Genomic DNA, 22,685 nt, shown 5'->3' on the forward strand with positions numbered 1-22,685 from the left:
TGGCTGAAATTTGGAAAAGTAAAACCGACCATATCAGCTCCTGCTGCTTTGCAGTCAGTTTCAACAGTGTCCAATTTAACTGTGATCTCTCATTAAAAAATAATTACACTGAGTTGGCTAACACGTACTGTTCTCATCCCTAAGGTGTCTATGTGTATTTGTTTGTGTGTAAAATTTCTCCAGCCATGCCAGACAAAGGAGAATGTGGACATGCAAGAAAATATCATACAGACGTAGGTGAGGAAAAATACAAATAGAAGGAGAAGAGGAAAGACCAGAAGAAAGATGGAGGAAAAACAAAAAGAACATTGTGAAAGAGGACTACAGGGGGGGGAATTTGACAGTACAGTACTAGAACTAAAGACAGAAGTGGAGAAAAAAAAGAGGATGAAAAAAGAGGAGAAGTTTGCCCATGATGAGAGAATTAGTCCCTCCTGCAAGTGACTCAAACTGTGAATACCTGTATGTGCATGTGCTCAAGGGTATGTGTGTTTGGTGAACAAATGGGTAACTGTGTGTGCTGTTCCTAGGATTGAGCTCTTCTTGACAGAAATCGCAGATGTTGTTCCTGGGATCTGCTGCTCACCTACCATGGGCGTCACTGCACTGAACGCTCCAATTACCACTACGACCATTGTTTCCTTAACTCTCCACATCTTCTCGAGTTCTTCTCTCAGCCGTTGGTACTTTTCAAGCCTCTTATGTTCCTTCTTCCTGATGTTGCTGTCATTCGGTGTCGCTACATCTATCACTACAGCCGTCTTTCTCTCCTTGTCCACCACTACTATGTCCGGTTGGTTAGCCATCACCAGTTTGTCCATCTGTATCTGGTATCTGTGTAAAGATGCCCCTGGATTGTCTCAGGGGCATCTTTACACAGCCTGCTGTGGTAGACTCTCTATGGATCTTGTACTCAGAGCTTGTTCCTGAGCTGCCATGATTAGTGCTTCTGTGCTGTCATCCAGTCCAGCTTTGTCCAGCCACTGGTAGGACTTCTGGATGTCAGCCACTTCCTCTATCTGCTGGTGGTGCATCCATGATGGTTCTTGGTTCCTCTTCTTTCTTGGGTTTCTGGTGCCTGAGGTATTCACTAAGCACACGGTCGGTTGGGGCCATCTTCCTGATGCACTAATGAATGTTTATTGTGTCATCCTGCACAATGGTTTTGACACTCACAAGTCCTTGACCTCCATCATTCTGCTTAGCGTGCAGTCTCAGGGTGCTGGATTTGGGGTGAAAACCTCCATGCATGGTAAAGAGCTCCTTTGTCTCGATGCCAGTGGCTTCTATCTGCTCCTTTGGCCAGCTTATTGTCCCAGCAAGATATCTGATCACCAGCAGGGAATAGGTGTTAATTGCCTGAATCTTCTTGTTTCCATTCAGTGGACTCCTGAGGACTTGCCTTAATCTCGGCAGGTATTTGGTGGTTGCGGCTTTCCTAGTGGCCTCATTGTGGTTCCCATTTGCCTGTGGGAGTTGCAAGGAATGGTAGCTGTCCTCAATGTCTGCAGTGCTGCGTTTGGCATGTGTGTGTGTGTGTCTGTGTGTTTGGCAGTTTTAGGAACTCCATATTTGAATATCACCCAAGCAGTTCCACAGACATAAATAAAGAGACAACTAGTGAACCGGTGAAAGGCAGAAGGTGAGAAGAGGAAGATGGAGACAAAGAGACCGGACTGAAAAATGAAGAAAAGATACACATATGGAATAGAAACACAGACAGATGGATGGATGAGTCACTCTCCCCAGCTCGCCTCTGTGTTCACCTCAGTCCTCTGTTATGGTCCGCCATCCTTTCTCTTTTCTTCTTTACAATGTTCTGTGATCCTGGTGTGATGTTTATTTCCTGCCTCGGCTCTACACACGATGAAGTCTTTGCTGGTCGGTTACTCTGAATAACTTATTGTCATTATTCATTGCAAATAGCTCAAATAGCTCAGGAAGTTGTGGTGGCTCTTATTCCTCCTTTCCTGCATTTATCATGTTCTCTCATGCACACATGCTGCTCACTTTGCTGTTGTTTGTCCTGTGTGTATGTCGTTGCTCATCATGTCATCTGTCTGCATGAGCTTTGTATCAGTTATTATTTACAATTGTTTAACAGCTCTAAGCTCTCTTGATGTCTTACTGCTTCCTTTTACCCCCCAGTGTTTAAAGTGAATTGTGACACTTCTCAGCCAAATGGGCGTGAAATAAGAAGACTGAAGGTATCAGCTTTACTAAGTGTAGACAGATAGATTATGGCTTACACAGCTTCAAAAGCAAAACACATGCTGAAATGCACTGTAATGACACCCATGTTTCTTGACTTATGCTGCAGGAATGAATCACTAATGCGTTGACTTTATGTTGTCAAAAAAAAGAAAAGAATCTTTAGTAAAAACTGAATGTGATGTTCTGCAAAATTTGTTTTGGTATGAAGCTTAATAAGACTAAAATATGTTTTATTGTATAATTTTTTAATTGATTTTCAGTAACTGAAATGTGATTTTAATTTATTTGAGTAACCTTTAAGTAACAAATCAGTGGCTTTCTGTTCTTTAATGGTCCTGTAACTGGACTATATGGATTTGCTTTCCATAGGGTCGCAAAAGCAAAAAACACACTGAGAATACATATACCAGGCAGCACAATTCAACTTTAATGTGATGACATATAAGCTTATGCATAACATGTATTGCTATCTAAACTTGCCTGTATTTCTCAGCAGGTTTTGGATTGGTAATGGGAGAGCTGGACCACTAAATAATCTCCAGCAAATCTCCAGAGATTCTCAGTGGGGTTAAGATCCAAACTCTGTGGTGGTCAATCCAGGTGTGATAATTCTGGGAGCATGATATAACATTCCCAACAGTGGTGGGATAACACAGCATGACCAAAGTGATTGCAATCGTGTGTAATAAACTTGCAATCTCGTTGCCTTTGAAATGGTTGCTTCAAAGATGGGCACTATGCCTTTTAATCAGCTTGCACCCTCAAAGTGAGTCTAGTACATCAAGACCAACGACAGACAGCGATAAAATGGCAATAAAATGGAGTCAGTCTGCCATCAGTTTGCAATTGAATGGGGTCAGGTTGGCAATTACATGAAAACTGTTTGTGATAATATGACATTTAAGTTGATAAACTGGTAAAAATCTCAAATCTCTTGTCATCTACCTACACAGAATTTACATTAACTTACATTGAGAGTCCAGGCAGAACCTCGTGGAAATGAAACAGAAATTCCTAAAAAAAGAGATATAATCAGAACATAACAATTTGACTACCTTTTAGAGTCGAGTCCCCTATTGAAAAAAAGATGCATTGTTCATCTGTACTGACATATAAAAAAATCATTATTGGTTGTGGACTCAACTGCTCATTTAACTACCTTTAGCAGAAATAATTTGAATTTGATTGAATTCTATGTACAATCAAATGTGTGATCGTGTCGGTTCTTACTGCCATTTTAATGACATTCCAGTACATAGGGTCAGAGATATACAGATATTCAGAGGAAGATTTGGAAAACTATTTGAATACTAGGGACTTTGTAGAAGAAACACTTCGTAAAAAAACACTTGGCAAAGTCTTTGGTTCTGATTTGGACTTATTTTCATACTATATCAGCACTTATGTGACAGTATCATCTGAGTAGCAACACCTATATTCAGGAAAATACTGCAGCTGCTTCTTGGGCATAAGTAGAAGTGATCATCTGTTGTTGCTGCAGAGCTGAAGTGACCAATGCAGAGGGTATACTGGTGCCTTTAAGGTCCCATTACAGCATTTCATTCGGGTTGAGTTCTGAGCTTTGACTGGGACATTACAACACCTTGATTCTTTTTCAGTCACTCTGTTGAAAATTTGATGCTGTGATGTTTGGGATCATGTCCCGTTGCATGACCCAGCCTCACATTTGGCTCCACAATGCTTTGGTATACAGAGGAGTTCATGGCCAACTTAGTGACTGCAAGGTGCCAGATAGCTACAAAACAAGCCATAATCATCAAAATTATTGTGGTTTGCAAACCTGAGCTGTGTTGCCATGTTCATTTTAAAGAGAAGACTTTCTCCTGGCACCCCTTCCAAATAAGCCATACTGCCATTCTTGTTCAGTGTTTTTCTAATTGTCCTGTCATGTACTTTAATATTTAATACCTTAAAGTGAGACTTGTAGAATCTGAGATGTAGCTCTTTTTGAAGTTTTTCTGATCTTGGGGTGAATTTGCTGGGGTATTGATTCCTGGGAAGACTGGGAGCTGTCTTGAATGCTTTCTACTTTTGAATTATCTTTCTCACTGTAGAATGATGGACTTCAGATTGGTTGAAAATGGCCTTATAACCCTTCCAAGATTGGTGGGCAGCAACAATTGCTTCCAGAAGATCACTGCTGATGTCTTTTCCTTTTTGGTATCGTGTTAACACACACCTGAATGCTCCAAAGCAGCTGACAGATCTCTGCGTTTATAGAGGTGCATACACTTGCTGCTGATTAGTTAATCAAGTGCATTTGATTAAGATCATCGGGACGCTGTTAACACAGTAGTATTATCTTTGCTATATGGATACTGTAGACAAGAGAATCAATAGTCAGTGAAGTGGTCCATGATATGATTTACAGTGGGAAATGGACCAAAAGTAAAGATATTTACAGAGTGTTTCTAAATGTTCAAAGAAGTGCCTTATGCCCTGTTGATGAGAAAGGAACTAGAGTAGAGAAAAAATAGCATTTAAATTTCTTGTCTAATTACTGTGAATGCAAGATGACACATGGAAAATGGACAATGAAGAAATAGTGGAGATTGGTTGCCACATAAAAACTGAAAATAGGCTGCAGGAAGCTGGAGGAAGCTTTTAAAGAGTAGATAACTTTTCTTTAGGAAACATTTTTTTGTGGTAGTGGTTAAGAACATGTAGTTTCTGCCCAAGGGATGCTGTCTCAACCAGGTCTTTGGCTAGGTGAGAAAAGTCATGGGAAAATCTGCTGCAGCTTTCTGACACTGCAGGTCTTTAATAGAGAGAAACAACTGACCCTATCAGCATGACAGATAAAACAGATTTCTGAGGATTAGCAGATAACAGGTGAAAAACAGACTGGTTATTGTTTTGATGATTTATGCAAAAACATTTCTGTGGATTTGTTAGGTATTTGTTAGTGACAGAGAAATATAGGGCTATATATTTCTGTTATCTAAAGTTGGGTATTCTGAGCACTGAAGACAGCTCCAATGCTCACTACTGCACACATTAGTTTATTATAATGTGATGCTTTACTGATCAGAATGGGGTCCTTCTGTTCAGGTCAGAGCCTGGGGTTGAAAAACAGATCCTTCTCTTTGACTGATGTCTCTATAATAGCAAGTCCACCCAGCTGTCTATAATATCCAGGAGGGCATGAGTAGGCGAGAGTCTATGAAAGTGTGGGACCTGATTCTCAGTTTTCTGCACATTAAGTTCCAATTTGTTTGTCTGCTATAGACGATGACAGCCGGCTGACCCAGCTTGCATTGATGCCGGTGTGGTGTCACCAGTGAGTTTGAGTGCTTTGACAGAGGGGCCACAGGAGGGGCAATCATTTCTGTGAGGAGCACAGAGTAGGGGAAGTGCGAACATATCCCTGATGCACCTATGCTCATAATCAGGACATGAGTACATACATATATATATACAAACATTCAATGAATTTTCCCTAGGAAGTGGTATTACCAGACAACTCATCATTTGAAGAGTACTTAGTTACCATGGCAACATGCACTGTGGCTCGGCCGCAGGGTCTCAGTGGGAAATGGATGATCACTGTGTGAGCAAGAGTGTGTTTGTTCAAAGGAGATATCAATGGGCAGAACGTGTGCGTGCCACATCAAGGATGTATGTGATATGCTTGAGTGTTTCCCAGATGTTTGTGAGATACAGACCAAGGCAAAAAGGGGGGAAAGTGATTGAGTCATCAAGAGGAAGTGGGGAGGACAAACAGAAATGAAGCAAGTGAAACTATGTGACAGATGTGGGAAACAACAGATTCTACACCTCTTACTGTGAGGATGAGAACTGTGACATCCGAATACATGACGGCTGTCCTTCCATAGGGTACGCTGGGTTTAAATTTATAGTGCGTTATTTTTTGTCTCATGAGCTTAACACAACACAACATTATTAAAATAAAAATCAAAGAAAATAGAACCATGGTTCTATGTACTTCTTCCACAGAATGGAAACCATTTAAATGTTCAGTGGATTGGCATATAAGAGGCAATACCTACGGTGGCCTGAGAGGCCAAACGGACTGCAACTTAAGAAAACACCAGCAATAAGAAAAATGCTGCAAAAGCACACAAAACACAATGGAAATAGGAAAAAAGAAAACAGAAATAGGAAAAAACACAACGGAAGTGTTTCTGGGGACACAATAACCCGACGGACCAGTTGCAGGAACTCAGCTAGGCGTGTTTTATCATGATTCATATAATACTGATGACAGAGTTTTAGGCTAATAGTTAGGCTAACACACTTACCGCTCATCTTTTCTTTCCTCACAAAACCGATAGATCCTCCACTTCTTTTAAGTGTCTCCCAGCGCAATTCTTAGCATATTTTGGTTCCTGCAACTGGTCCGTTGGGTTATTGTCTCCCCGGAAAGACTTCCCTTGTGCTTTTGGAAATCTGTTTTTTCCTATTTCTGGTTCCGTTTTTCCTATTTCCGTTGTGTTTTGTGTGCTTTTGCAGCGTTTTTTTCATTGCCGGTGTCTTCTTAAGTTACAGACCATTTGGCCTCCCAGGCCACTGTACATACCTCAAAAATAAATAGATAAATAAAAATAAAAAAACCTATTCAGAATCGTGGAAGACTCTACAATAATGCAAAGAAAACAGAGAAAGCCCCAACAATGACATGGCCCCCCATGAGCAAGCACTTTGGTGACAGTGGCAAGGACAAACTCCCTTTTAAGAAGAAGAAACCTCCAGCAGAACCAGGCTCAGGCAGGGAGGAGCAGCCATCTGCCGTAACCGGTTAAGTGCAACAACAGACCAACACCAGTGTGTGTGTGTGTGTATGAGATTGTGCAGATAAGTGCTTGAGGTAGTGACATGTATGACGGTATGTGTTTGCGTGTCAGTCCAGTCACTGACTGTTCAAGTAAATGCACAAACTGGTTTTTCAGCGTCACTCTGAGACAGGATGTTTCTAATTTTGGAGATATTGGAAGAAAGCAGTCCTAGGTATTTTTTTAATATGCGCATTGAATTACATATCCTGGTCAAGAACAACTTCAAGATTCCTCACAGTGTTACTGGAGGCCAAGGTATTGCCATCCCTAGTAAGCATCTGGTTAGATACCACATTTCTAAGATTTACAAGTAGTACAGTAACCTCAGTTTTATCTGAATCACAGCCAGTTAGCTTGTGGCTGTCACTATAAGTCTGTTCTTTACTGTTTGTGTGGAGGACACAAAATAAACCGTAGGGCAACAATCACAAAAAGATTCATAACAACAATAAGAAATAAGAAACTTAAATTACCAACACCCAGCTAAACATGCCCAGTTTGAAGAAGCTAATAAAGGCAAGTAAAAAGTCCTATTATCTGTGAAGCTATAAACATACCGGACAATTATGTAAGTACCTCATAGTTGTTTTGTTATATACATCTGTTGATCTTACTTTTGTTTAGAAAGGTAAAATATGTCAGGTGGATGTTTCAGAATTCTTTAAAAAAGAAAACTCCTGAAACTCTGTTTCAGGAGTTGCATTGAAGAAAAGTTGATCTTTCTTTGTATATGCTGCCAATTTTAGTTCTTAGAAAGAAAGTTAGAATTGGAACAAAATGGTGGTGTCAAGTCACAAAACATCTGGAATCCGTGACGAAAATAGCAATCAGTGCATCCCTAATTAATTAGTTACACTGGAAACTAAAAGGTGATCTGAAGATAAGTTTATTCAAGTTGATTGTTTTTTTCTTTTCTCAAAGTTCGGTTATGACTCATTCTCCATCACAGAACACTTCAAAATGCAAAGACATGGGGCTATGAGCTATAAATATGGATCAAGAAGGAATATGTATTCTTGGCACCTGCCAAAGATACCTTCACACCTCGATTTATGGATCTGAAAGATTTGTTTGCTTCTCAGCATTCCACCAGTAACCTCTGAAGTCACACGCAAAAGATATCCTACCACTTTGTATTAAAACTGCAGAGTTAAAATACTTTGACAGGTCCTTTACTTCAGTGGTCAAAATAATAATTACGTTCCAATACCTGACCTGTGAACAAATAAACACACAATCAGAAAGCAGCTGCAGGTGTATGCAAAAACCCCAACTTAGACAAATAGTCAATAACTGATAACTATTCATAAGTTTTAAATATGGGCCAACATGCCGATGCAACTCATTCAAGACAATCAAGGGCAGTCACACAATTACACACCTTAAATGGCACAGTTTTATTGGGATTAGCCTGTAGATTCAGCTGTTGTGCAGAGTTTTATTTTATAACATTTAAAAATGAACTCACATGCAATACAGTGCAACACACACAAGAGAAAAACTCTATTTTTTTTTCTCAAATACACACACATACCCTCAGTGACCCTGCCATTTTCTCTGATTGTGTGATTGATGTGCCTATTGATGTTCCATATGGTTTATCTCTGAGGCTATGACCTAATGTATCGATCCAACAGTGTGTGTGAGTCTTTGTGTGTTGTTTTGTATCTGTTTTGCATCAGAATGTATGTGTGTGACTGATGGTGTGACGCACTACACGACTCTTGATGCATGTGTATGGTTGGACGTGTTGTGTATCAATCTGTCTGTGAATGTGTGTGTTTCAGGCGTGTGTGTGACCTTCTGTCATTGATTACAGGCAGGGCGTGATTGGAATAATCACTCTGCTGTCAGGGGGCTTGTCACAGAGGCATTCAGCACCATACCTGAACAATGCACAAACCTCATCTGAGATGTTTGATGTGTTGACATGTGCCTTGAACAGCAATGAAATTTGAATGACATACCAAACACGCCCTTGATGGCATTGTTTTTAAAGCTCCACTGCACATTTTTTTTTCAACTACGGTACACTAGGGCTGTTCAGTCTGTTCAGATATGATTTCTATTGTTTGTAAGGAAAGGGAAAGTGAAAAATATCAGTTTATTAAAGACATGCAAGAGTATGTATAATGTGATAAAATATAACCTCGTTGTTAGCAGGACTTAAAGTTGGGTAAATATAACTGGAGATAAACAACTATACTGTGTCACTATGTACTAAAATAACAAAACAACATCAAGAAGCAGTGTGAGAACGATTATATCCATTCTCACTGTTTCTATAGGAATTTAAAAAAGCAGCTAGGTCTTGCTAATCAAATGCACCTGATCAACTGATCATCAGTAAGTGTGACCAGACTCTACAGGCCTCTGTTAGCATGTTAAATGTTAAAATTCATGACAGTAGAATAAAAAAGGCTGAATAAGTATGGCTTGTTTGGAAGTGTTGCCAGGAGAAAGTGTCTCATTTGTAAAAAAGAACATGGCAGACGGGAAAGTTTGGCAAAGTTGCATCTGAACAAATTAAAAGATATTTGGAGCAATGTACTTTGACCAAATTCAGTATATTAGCGCAGTTATTGCTAAACGTCAGCCATGGTGGTAGAGGGAGACTTGGGCTTGTTTGGCATCCATAGAACCTAAACACCTTGCGGTCAATGAGTTGACCATGAACTCATCTGTTAATATTCTAGAGTCAAATGTGAGGCCATCTATCTCACAGCTAAAACTTGGTCAAAATTGGGTCATGCAGCAGGACAGTGATCAAAGTCCAGACCTCAACGTGATTGAAATGCCAGGACAGGACTTTAAGAAAGTTGTGTAAATCTTAATGAACTGCAACAGTGTAAAGAAGAGTAGGGTAGTGTGTTACTGCTCATTAAGGTGGATCTACAACTTAAATAATCACTGGATGTGCTTGTTTTTTCACGTTGTTTCTGCATTTTGTAGTTTATTGTTTATTAACAAATAATTAATCACAGTAATACTATGTGATGTGCCATTGTTCATCTGGGATTTTGTTTGCTTATATTTTAGTTTTTATTTCAGATCCTGGTGAGGAATATATTTATTTATTATTATTATTATTATTATTATTATTATTATTATTATTATTATTATTATTATTTCCTGATACATAAAACCTTAGAAATCCATGAGGACGCACCTTCTTTGTCACATGACTTTAGGTTATGAGGCAGTGTCCAGTCTGACGATTTCTGCATCCTCATGGTCGAGCGATCTCTTTTTAGGACTTCAGCCTCCTGCCAAGTGCAGATTATTGTGAATCGACACCAGATGTTACACACTGGTACTAAGTAACTTTGAAACGACCAACAGTTAAATATATTTTGACCCTTTTTTGCATTTGCTGACTAAACACCAGTTATAGGCCTTTTAAGCGAAAGCAGGAGCTGAGCAGAGATGTGGTGCTAAAAGGATAGATGCTTTTCTAGTCTGTTGAGTTAACATGTCAGCATGTGGGATGAACAGATTATATGTAATATAGTTTTATATAATTTAGTTGAGTTTTTTAAAATCATTTTAATACAAAGGCAGCCAACTCAATGAAAAGTTAAGGACCTGAGAAGGCACATAAGCTGCAATTAGCCAGTTTCTAATATTGGAGTTAAAACTGCGATAGAAAATCACAGACAAATATAGTTTTGTTTCTCTTGCAAGCTTGCTTCATCTCTGTGTGGTGCTAAAATAGTTCACTTCCACTCAAGCTCTCACAGACACACTGCAATGCAGCTGGACTTCACTGGCCATATAAACTATAACATTGCCTAAAGCCAATCTCCACCTTTGTTTTCCCACCCCACTCTTTTGTTTCTTTCTGCTGAGTTTGCAAATTAGCATCCACACCAACATTTACAGGGTTTCACTCCACACATACACACATACAAATAAAATCTCCAGTTTACCCTCAAGAATCCAAAAGAAATCAAACACTTATCAGAATACTGAACTTCCACTGACAACAGATAAAAACAAAGCCTTAAAACTCTGTAGTCATGCCACATACATGGATCAGTCATCTTGAGATCTGCTACTTCAATTTTGTTTTAAAGCAGATCAATAAATAGGATTATGCTGTCCTTTTCCTTGGGTCTTAGCTCTTATCTTGGTTTTTACTGCTTGAAAAGAACTGCCAAGTAGGTGCATGTAAACTTAGGAGCTCATAGATTTTATAATATGCATTTTCTAGAAGAGAGTTAAAAGTATTTTGAGGAAAGGTTAGCTGGATTTCAAGTACAAAGGTGGAGGAATAAAAACTTCCAGTGCATCTCTTTAGAACGGTGGGATAAGAAGAAACCAACAAGTCAGGTGAGGATTTCATATCATCACATGCTGTTTCTGTCAGCATGTGATGATGTCAGTCATGTCAACTCTTGCATATGTTGCTGCCTCAGATGTCAGTATCCTAGAAAAAGAAAGATGCTAAAAAAAAACCCCTGATAACTTTGGAATGCAAATAAGCTTGTAAACTGTGAACATGATTCACAAACCAGTAAGAAAAATCATAGCCCCGTATTATTGTATATATGCATGTATATATGTATTTACAAGACTGTGTTTAGTTTAACTCTGTGGCTTGTTTTGGATTTGAAGTTTGATTGATTTGTTTGATTTAGTTGAGTAGACAATCCATGGAAAAGTGTTCATTTTTGAATCTGTGCCTGCTGAAACAAGAATGTTGTTAATCTATGGCCTTCTCAGATTTATTTTTTTTGTGGTTAATTGTTCCAGCCTGGAAGACTGTGTCAAACACTAGAATAAGATATACGGTATTAGAGTTCGTCAAAAAATTGAGAAACTGATTGACAGAAAATCATTCTGCAACAATGCTTTCTTATAAAGGAAGACAAGCATACAGTTTTTCTTCGAAGTGGAAACAAATAGATGTAGTTTCAAATGCATTGGTAGCAAAAAAAGACATATAGGTGTACTTACTTCACAAACACAATGTTGCAGAAAGGATGAGGGCTAGGTTTAATGTTGAGAAGCATGAATCAAGCTTCACTATGGATTTCTTTTCCTCTCATCTAACTTGACTTCCTTCCCTTTTCTGTTTGAAGTCAAAATAAGACTACAGAGCTTATAAACCCATGATGGATCAAAGTATTAGGGGGAAAAAAGATTATTTCTGGAGCATGACTTAGTTGACTCGGTTACAAATTAAAAAAATAAAGAAATAAAATGCCACTCAGAAAAGATGCAGCCACGCACAATTCAGCATAAATTATGACCATATATATATATATATATATATATATATATATATATATATATATATATATATATATATATAACTCCAATGAGGGGTGTCGAACTCCAGGCCTTGAGGGCCGGTGTCCTGCAGGTTTTAGGTATTACCCTGGGTCAACACACCTGAATGAAATGATTAGTTCATTACCAGGCTTCTGGAGAACTGCAAGAGACTTTGAGGAGGCAATTTAGCCATTTAAATCAGCTGTGTTGGATCAAGGACACAACTAAAACCTGCAGGACACTGGCCCGCGAGGCCTGGAGTTCGACACCTGTCTGCTAGACAATCAACCTGCTATCTGTGCAAAATTGCATGAAGTTTTCAAAGATTTTCAAACCCAAAGAACATTGTCTTCTGCACGAAGTAAACAAAATCATGCAGTCTTAGGAGAAGAACAAATAGGCAGAATCATAGTCTGTTAGTGAACGAGATCAGTTTAGTTGTACTTTTTAATATTAACAAAGGCCTGTGCATAGCATATAACACAGAGCAGATTTCTCTAAGCTATTGTAATGATGGTTCATCTCATTTTTTTAAAACAGATTTTTTTCCATGCAATGTGACGGTGAAAGTCAATGATTAGTAATAATAATATTTGTATTATTATCAGTCCCAAGTAGAATGTCATGCAGGATTACTTGGAAGAAGCTTTGATGTGAAATACGTTATATATTTAATATTTTTCAGTCATAACGTGCCATAAATTACAAAACCATTTCCAATACGCTTTCCATGTCCATAAATATCCTTTATCTTCAGTGCTAGTGCCAAGGCTTCAGTAGTTGTCTGAGTGTGTGACATGCATGCATACATATGCATGTGTATGTGCATTAAAGTCTTTTTGAATAAAATGTATTGCATGCCTTCAGAGTTTTGATTATGCATCTACCTCCTGTTCTTACATAATTCAAACACATAGTTCAAACACTCATGCAAGGAGAGGAAGTCATCTGTCGGCTCATTTATGCAGGTTCCTGGTTTGGTCACAAGCATTTAATATTGTAGGGAGGCAGGATTATAATCATCGGGTCTTTTAATTTCTATCAAGCTCAAATATTGTAATCACCACCACAAAAAATAAAATTAGAGACAGCTGAAAATGCTAAGATGAGAGTTATTTTATGCAAAAAATTGAGACAAAAAAATGGATGCCAAATAGGTCTCTAATTGGATTCAAAGCTGTCTTTAAAAGTAATTTTAAAGAAAATTTTAATTTAACTTGTTATACAGAGTTTTAAATGGATGCAAATTCTTCAGTCAGTGCACTTATATTACATTAAATAACACCGCAATAACAAGTTGCATATATATCTGCAAATCTTGTCACAGTAAAGGGAATTCAATCTTTACTACAATGCCCTTGAATACACCAATTTTATAAGACAATACTGAGGACATAACATATTCAGAATTAATAAAAAGAAGAAGAAAACAAGCCTATTGACAAAAACAATCATTAAAAGCACTGTGAGAGGGCAAGAGAATGCACGATCCTGCTGTGAGTCAACAAGATGTTGGTGCGAGAAGAGAGTGAGAAAACACAGCTTATTGGGGTTTTAACAATACTGAAATTCAGAAATGTTATGCAATGAAATATAAACTTCTGAACAAAAACTTATACACATGAGAGCTGCTTCTAATAGCCGCCTTATGTCATTATGTGACATGAGTTGCATTTTTGTTGTCTTTGTTTATTCAGGTAATGGCAATATATTGTTAGAACATGCGGTATGCCTCATTTAACACTGACCTAATTGCATTTCTTTTGTGATATTTGTGTTGTTTCAGATTTCAAAGTCTTGCAAAAAACTGTGCAGATAAAAGGATTTTTGTTTTTTAAAAGCCTGTGCCTCATATGAATAAACGGAATAATGAAACATTTTATCTCAAAATATAGGTCTTTGTTTTCACTTTCTTATTTCTCCTCTGACCTAAGTTCGCCATAACAACAGCACAGAGAAGCCAACGCTGAACAGTTTTAATGAGAGCATATTTTGTGGCTGCATGAGCCAAAGGCTGGGTTACTAGAATTGATGATATGCATTGTCCAGATCTTGCTCAGTACAGTGTTAATAAGTGCTCGGGGTTAAGGAGGTCTGCTCTAGTGGTACTGGACAGCCGTGTGTGTGTGTGTGTGTGTGTGTGTGTGTGTGTGTTGTCCACATTTATTAATCCAGGGATTATTATCAAGCCATCCATGCTTTTCTATTTTTCTTTTCAGCTCTGCCCTTATTGGCCCTTCAAATACCAGCATGAACCTCAGAGACCTGCCCTGCAGAGTCTTTTAATGTCAAGTGACCAAAGCAGTTTGGGGTTAATTGTCTCGCTTAAGGGCACATCAATGTGTATCAATACTAGCAAACCCATTGTTAATGCGCTTCCATTTTATCTTAAAGGATAATTGAGTGAGAATTTTCATATCCTCTCAGATTTTTAAATTGCAAATATTTATACCTTTCAGAGTGTCAAATACAAAATTAAACATGCTTTGGACCATTTAAAATAAATACATTTACAGAATTTACTCATGCATTGAGTATTTACATTGTGAATACTACAAATCCATACTGACATTTATTGGCTGTTTTGTGGTATGTTCTTACTTTTTCTATGTACCCAATCACCTTTTGTTCTAAAACGACCAAACCTTCTTGTTCCATTGCACTAATGAGTGGGCAGATTTTTTTACTAGCTGTTTGAGTAGGAAAATAGCAACTGAATGTTGCTTTTGAACCCTGTGTGTTTTTATTTTTCTTCACCTCCTCTGTAAACAGGAATCTAATCATTTGCTGCCTAGAATCCCCACAGTCACTCCAGTTGTTCCACAATCAGCTATTTTGACCTTTTGCAAAAAGCTACAAATTACTACAGTGGAAAAAAAAATCCCATCATGCTTTGGTTGCACATTGGAATATTTTTTCATTTTCTTAGAAGATTTCATACTTAATGGTAGAAATTGCACAGTGCAAGCAATGCTTATAAGGAACTTATCTAAATGATCGTCACATATTAAGATAATAATGTTAAGAGTCTTAATAAGAATAAAAAGTTGTCTGCTGCCAGTTTAAGTAGTGAAATAACATCCCACATAATTACTACTCCTTTTCTGAGTCACAGTGTGAAATTTACAGTCTACAGCAGGACTCATCTCAATGGTTGAGAAAGTTGTAAAGGAGCGTGTGAGGTTACTCCAGGTGAAAGAACACTGCTTGTACAACTCAGGTACACACTAGGAAAAAAAATCATCACGGGGGAGAAAAAAGTGCTTGGATTTCTCCAGATAGCTCAAACTGGTCTTTTGTGGTTGTCATGTAAGTGTTGGGTACAAATTGCAGAGCTTTACTGAGGTATTTGTTGTCCTACAAGGGTTCACTGATATCACATACACCATAATTGGGGTAGAGGTGCTGACCTAATGATACTGTTTGCTCAAAAAAAAAAGAAGTTAAAAGTCTTTCAGGCAGAACTGCAGAGTGAGTTCACAATATATGTGGTCTCTGTGCTCTGCTTGTACTCATTTCTTGTTCACTATGCACATGTGCACTGTTAGAAAATGCATCTTGAAAAAACGGTGATATCCCGGCAGCTGGGGCGCCAAAATACGACCGTATAATTACAGAAAATAACTGTCCCATAAAAATACGGTTATTTCCAGTAATGAAAATACAATTAGTTGCGCTAATTTGACATGGAATCTCGCCTTCTTCAAGTGCCGCTAAACATTAAATTAGGAACATGTTAATGTCATTAAACAATGAAATCATCTATAAATAGGAAAAAAAAAACATCTTAAAAAAACGGTAATATTCCGGCAGCTGGGGCGCCAAAATACGACCGTAAAATAACAGAAAATAACTGTCCCATAAAAATACGGTCATTTTCACTAATGAAAATAGAGTTTGTTGCGCTAATTTTACATGGGATTCTGCCTTTTCCAAGTGCTTTTAGACATTAAATTAGGAACATTTTAACTTGATCAAACAATGAAATTACCTATAAACAAGGTCAATGAATGTGGCAATATGAATCATAATACGTAAATGTACAGAAATATACAGTTAACAATTGGTTTAAATAATAATGGATTGCATGCCCTGGGACAGACTGACAGAGGCGAGGCTGCCATATCACACCATCAGCCCCTTTGGCCATCACTAGTAGGAGGTAGGTGAAGAGTCTTCATCACAGACACAACGACGGAGAGTGTCCGATTTCATTTAATAATCATGAAAATTATCTTGTATTACATTACAGTGATTTTACGTTAATTTACATTCAAAATGTGAAGTCAAAGTCTATTTACGTAACTTTAATGATATTCTAGAAGAGCAGAACATTACTGTAAAATGCACAGTAAAATACCTTCATATTAGGGTTTCTTCCTACAGTCGCAGCCATACCCGCGACCTTATTGTTGTTAGTTCACATTCATTGGCCGATACTTAGCGTCATGTTATTTATATTAATTGCAATGCCTACTTCTACATTTCTTTTTCAAAATATATAATTAGCACAGTGTGGCCATGCAATGTCTTACATTGTGGCATGCAAAGGAATCTTAACAAAGAAGCTCACAGAGAAAGATTGAGCTTGTTATTCAACTCCAAGCTGGTAGGGGGAGCTCCTTATCTAAACACTTGCCAGTGCTACAATGTGCCTCAAGCTTCAACAACAGCACAACAGAAGTCACCCACGGCATAAACACAACATTGAAAATAACAGTTAAAAGTAACGTAACCATAAACAATAAAACAAGAACATCTAAACAGCAGCACATGTCCCAATGCATGATGGGAGAGAACTAGCTGTTCCCCCAACACGCCACAATATGTTTTTTTTTAGTTTTTATTCCTATTAATTATATTTTCACTTGTTACCTCTGAATTATTGAATCAGACCTAGGTGACATGAAATTTTCAGCAAAATTATAATTCAAATACTCCTTTAATGATTGATTATTCTCATTAATTTTCGATCATTTTATATATTTTTCCATAGTATTACATTTGAATTTAACAGATCATTCTCTCACATAACAGACAAATATTCGTGAAATTATGCTACATTTCTGGATGTATTTTTACAATCTAAATATTCATATGTACAAAAAATATATTAAAAAAACAGGTAAATTGTGTTTTATTACATTTACAGTGATGTTAAGTTATTTTACATTTGACGTGTCAGATCACAGTCTACTTATGTAAATGTAATGATATTCTAGAAAAACAGTACACAACTGTAAAATACACAGTAAAATTATTTGACATTACTATTTTTTGGAACAGTGTGTGGTATGTGATAGTTGAATTCAAATTAAGTCCAGTAGGATAATAGCTATGCCCACGTCTTTTCCAGTAATATTTATTTGTGTGTGATACTCTTGTGATATGTTGTCTGCAACCATTTAATACAACCAAGTGATGTTCTGTACACTGTAAAAAAATTGTAATATAAAATTATTTTACTGTGTATTTTACAGTTTTGTGCTATTCTTCTAGAATATCATTAAATTCACATAAATAGACTGATTTTACATTTCAAATGTAAATTAACGTAAAATCACTATAAGTGTAATAAAACATAATTTTTTTTGTTTTTTAAATGTATCTGTCTGTACATATGCATATTTAGATTGTTAAAATACATTCACAAATGTATCATAATTTCACAAATATTTGTCCGTTATTTGAAAGATTGAACTGTTAAATTCAAATGTATGCGATCGTGGCGAGTAAGCAGCCAAATTTGCAAATTCTGTGGAATAAAATAGGATGTTATTTGGTCAGGGCTTTGATATGTCCAATGCTGAAGACTCATCTTAGTCACTGACTTTGAGTTTTGAACTGAATCTGATGTCAGGCATAATACAAGTTTACTTAAAGCTTTATGAATTCTGATTTATAATATGTCTGAACTCACTTGACCTTAAGAATCAAGTCTTTTTTTATCATTCAGTCTCTTTTATCCCTCATTTTTTGTTTCTTTTGACCACGTAAACCACCACCTCGGCTTCTTTCACTCCTTTCAAAAGGTGAAGTGAAGTGAAAGAAGCGTGAAAGAAGCCATCTATGTCCACTGTGAAAGGCCATCTTTTTTTTTTTTTTTTTTTTTTTTTTTTTTTTTTTTCTAAATGACATCAGAAACAGCAGTATGCGACATTACGTGATGGCAGAGCTTCAGTTCATCCTTTGTCTTTTTTTTTTTTTTTTTTTTTTTTTTTTTTTTTTTTTTAATAAATAGGACAGGGGGAATGAATGAGAGAGAGAGGGGGAGAGAAAGAAAGAAAACCAAAGGGGAGAAGAGACGGTGAGAAGGGGGGGGAAGAGAGACAAAAAAAAAAAAAAAAAAACTCCTGGGTCACCTGTATGGAGAAAAAAAAACAAACAAACAAACAGAGGAGACAGCAAACAACAAAGAGCAACATAATAATAGAGAAAACAAAGCACCATCACAATAAACTAGCTAGTCATAGATATCAGTATTTACTAAGTAATAAACAATATTGTGCAGCACGCAAGATAGACAGCGCACAGTGTGCTTTGAGGCAGCAGCCAAGAAAGCTTTAGTCCGCGTCTGTGAATACCCATGTGTGCATACCTGTGTGGATCAGCATGCTTGCATTCCAAAGGTTTCTCCATGTAATGATCTGCTAGGGAGTGTGGGGGGGCCTCAGCCCCGTCCTCCAGGGTGTGAAGCGGGTATGGAGGAGATCAAAACTCCAGACATCCAGAGGCCCCCAGAACACAAAAGACCATGGAAGACCAACAGAGGGGCAGCCGCGCCACTGTTCCAGTAAGAGCTGAGGAGAGTCCCAGATGAGGGCTCACTCAAAGGCCATCTTTGAACAGAGATGGTGTTTTACGTGGTTTACGACGCCAACTGTCTTCCATCTATAATCCAGTTTTGAGATCCCTTCCCAGACGTCTTAACGCCCACTCACATCCTGGGCCATCTGACCACAGGAAATCGCATGATTGCTCGGGCTAGGTTTCACAATGAGCTCACCCGAAACCTTGGCTCATTGTGACCCACACCCGTTTTCACACCTTGGCTAGAAGAAGCTTCTCAGATGAGAGGTGAAATGTGTTCAAGCAACTTAAAGAAGTCCAGACGCTTTTTTCTTTCCAAGCTCCTTAGACTACGATGTCCTGGATGACTGAGAACCCTCACAGACATTTCTATGTATATTTGCACGTTTCAATAAATCACGGCATCTACTGTAGTTCTTATTTTCCTTACAAAATATGAAGACATTAAGGGCAAGACTTTTCCATAGAACTGTATTATATTATAGAAAAAATATCATAGATAATACAGATGCTATAGTACCATAGAGCTGGCCATATGTTTGTTAGGTAACAACAGATATACCAGGCTGAAACAGTTTATTGTTCATGTCTGTGTAGGTTCTCAGTCATCCAGGTCATTGTAGTCTAAGGAGCTTGGAAAGAAAAGCGTCTGGACTTCTTGAAGACTTCTTGTTGCTTGAAGACATTTCATCTCTCATCCGAGAAGCTTCTTCAGTTCTAAGGTCAAATGGTGGAGAGTCCCAGATTTAAACCCAGTGGGAGTATTCCCCCACAGAGGGACAAAAGGACCCCTGATGATCCTCTAATCACCTGAACCAAGGTGTGAAAATGGGTGTGGGTCCCAATCAGCCAGGGTTTCGGGTGAGCTCATTGTGAAACCTGGCCCCACCTTAGTTTATTGTTTAATTTTTCTAAATGTAAATCTAAGAAAGTGGTTCAGTACACCATGGTGCATGTTTTTGGTGCTTTGGGCCAATCTGAAACACTTCTGAATAGGTTTTTTGGTTGGTTGTAGGTATATATCCCACAAAAGGACATTTACAACTGTTTCAGACCTTATTTGTGTGCTCCCTGTCTGGCTGGTCTTCTTATATAGTGGTTTACACATTTCTGTGTATGCTTTTCCCCCTCTTACAAAAGAAGAAACAAAATGGAAAAATATTGCACTCTCTCGTTCTAAAATATGTTTGTGATGTGTTTCTATCAGCCTGTACACTGGGTCACTTTTTCCCTCTTGCTTTGTTTTCGCGTGTATCGCTGTGATGGATCTAGAATGACAGCTAAGTGCACTGTGAGCCAAGCACACCTGACAGCAAAGATCTCTACTATATAAAGCAACTATACTGGTAGTTGCTTTACATAGCAATAGTTAATATGCTTGCACATGTGCATACAAACTATAGTTTTCAGTGTATATGTTAGAAAAAAGTATATATCAATTTGTCATATAGAAACACAATATCATATAAAGCACAATCTTGTTTTCTGGTGAAAACATAAGAGAGTAAAAACTCTTGTGTTGCCATTTGGAAATTAGCTCCCAGAAGGGCCAATAACAGTGATACAGAAAGGTCAAAGATGAGGCTCAAAAAGACAGTACAACCCAAAAGATATTGTCATAGTGGAGTATGTCAACCATTGGTGAACAGCTGGTGCAAAATACCAGCCCTGAAAGCAACTGACAGCTTCAAGAGAGGCACCACCCCTCTGTTTGGCAAGCCAGTAGCACTGATGTGTAGTTGGTTTGTCTGTGCAGATGTGAACAAGGTAATTGCAGTCTGGTTCCCCATATGTACTGTGGTGGGTGGTCTAGGTGTAGTTTCAAACAAACCGCAGCATGGTTAATTTACCGTAGTCCAACGTGATCCTCGATCTGACTCCACTCCCATTTGTACACTGCATGTTTGAGCTTAACACCTTCCTGTTGGGGGTATGCTTTTTCATTCTGGAATGAAACAAAGTGCAACAGACATGCCAAATAAACAAAGTGCAGCAATTATCTGTAAAATGAATTTAAATTCATGTTATCCAGTAGTCTACAACACAGCATCTTTGGCCTTTATTTAGCTTTATTGCTCCTGCTGCAGTCAATAGGCAAATAGAACTTTCTCATATGATTTGTAGTGACACGTTTTGGTTTGCTTGGAGTTTTCTATTTGGAAAAAGAAAATCAAATCAAAAAAAAAAAAATCAAATCATGAGAAAAAGCTACAAGTTTTCAAACTCATCCACTGATTCAGATCAGAGTAAATAAGTCCACTGTAGGTGTGAAAATGATCTTTGTGCCAGTATATATGCTTGCGTCGATCTGATTTAAGCTGAATATTGTCTCTGAATATGTGAACATGTGAAGCTTCATAACTGCTAAAGAACTCGAGTCTTTTAATATAGGACAGTGACTGAATCAGGCAAAGTGCAAAATGACATGTTTTCTCGTTTGCTTGACGCTATTTGTTAATTGGGTTTGTTGCTTGTCAGTGGTTTAGAATATAAATCGAATACAATTATATTGGAATCTATAAAAACTATTCATTTTTATTACAGTTTTTTAACACTCTAGTTGCTCATGAATTTAAAATGACTTACAAGGTGAATCTTTTCCCCAATTCACTAGCTTTTTTTCCCTCTAAGCCATTAGATGGTGCAACAAGATAATTCTACTGCAAACATCCCATGACAAAAAGCAACCAAGAATACAACTATGTCCTCCAACTTGTCATTTTATGGCCTCGCCACAAGTGTGCTAACCTGAAACATAAAAAACGTGTTACAGTAGCACCACCAAAATCACAAGTATTTAGCCATTTAAGCCCCCATGACTACAGATAATACAAAATTATAGTCACAAACAAGCAAACGGTTACATAACTTTCCACTCAAAACACACAAACACACACACGAGGGAAAGAGAACATCACCTTAAACATTTCATACTCAGGAATGCACTGAGAAAACAACCACTTCAAGCCTAGATGGTCCTTTCTTTCCCCCTTTTCCCTGCCCTCATTAAATATCAAATATCTCAGGGAGCAATAACACACAAAGAGGCACACACACATGCATTCCCTTTCTTATACATGTCATCAAGATCTAAATCAGTGACACACTTGCACACAAAAATGTTTTTTTAATAGTTGGTAGAGAAATCTCAGTCCCTTAACACTTGTATGTGTCATGGTCCTGGGTCGTTGACCCAGCGTTTTGTGTTTATTCTGATTTGTATTAGTTTAGGGTTGAACCTGAAGTTGATGTATATTCAGCCCTACCTGTGTCTGTCCTTGGTGCTCTGTTCATGTCCCCGTGTTGTGTTGCAAATCAGTCTGTTTCCTGCTTTACTTTGAAGGCTCGTGTTCTAGATTTCCTGTTTTGTTCTGAAAGTCTGTTTCTGTTGTCATTGTGTTCAGCTTGTCTCCTCCGGTCATCATGTGTATTCAGATCAGCTGTTCTTCCCTCCTGTGTGCGATTACCCGATTACCTTGTGTGTGTGTGTATATTTAGTGGGTGTCGGTCTGTGTTCGTTGTCGGCTCGTCTGCATTCTTCCGTGTGTCTCTGCGTCTCTCTGCCCC

This window comes from Diplotaxodon limnothrissa, linkage group LG22, assembly GCF_057381915.1.
Source record: "Diplotaxodon limnothrissa isolate DT_005_m linkage group LG22, D_limnothrissa_male_GT1.1, whole genome shotgun sequence".
NCBI lineage: Eukaryota > Metazoa > Chordata > Actinopteri > Cichliformes > Cichlidae > Diplotaxodon > Diplotaxodon limnothrissa.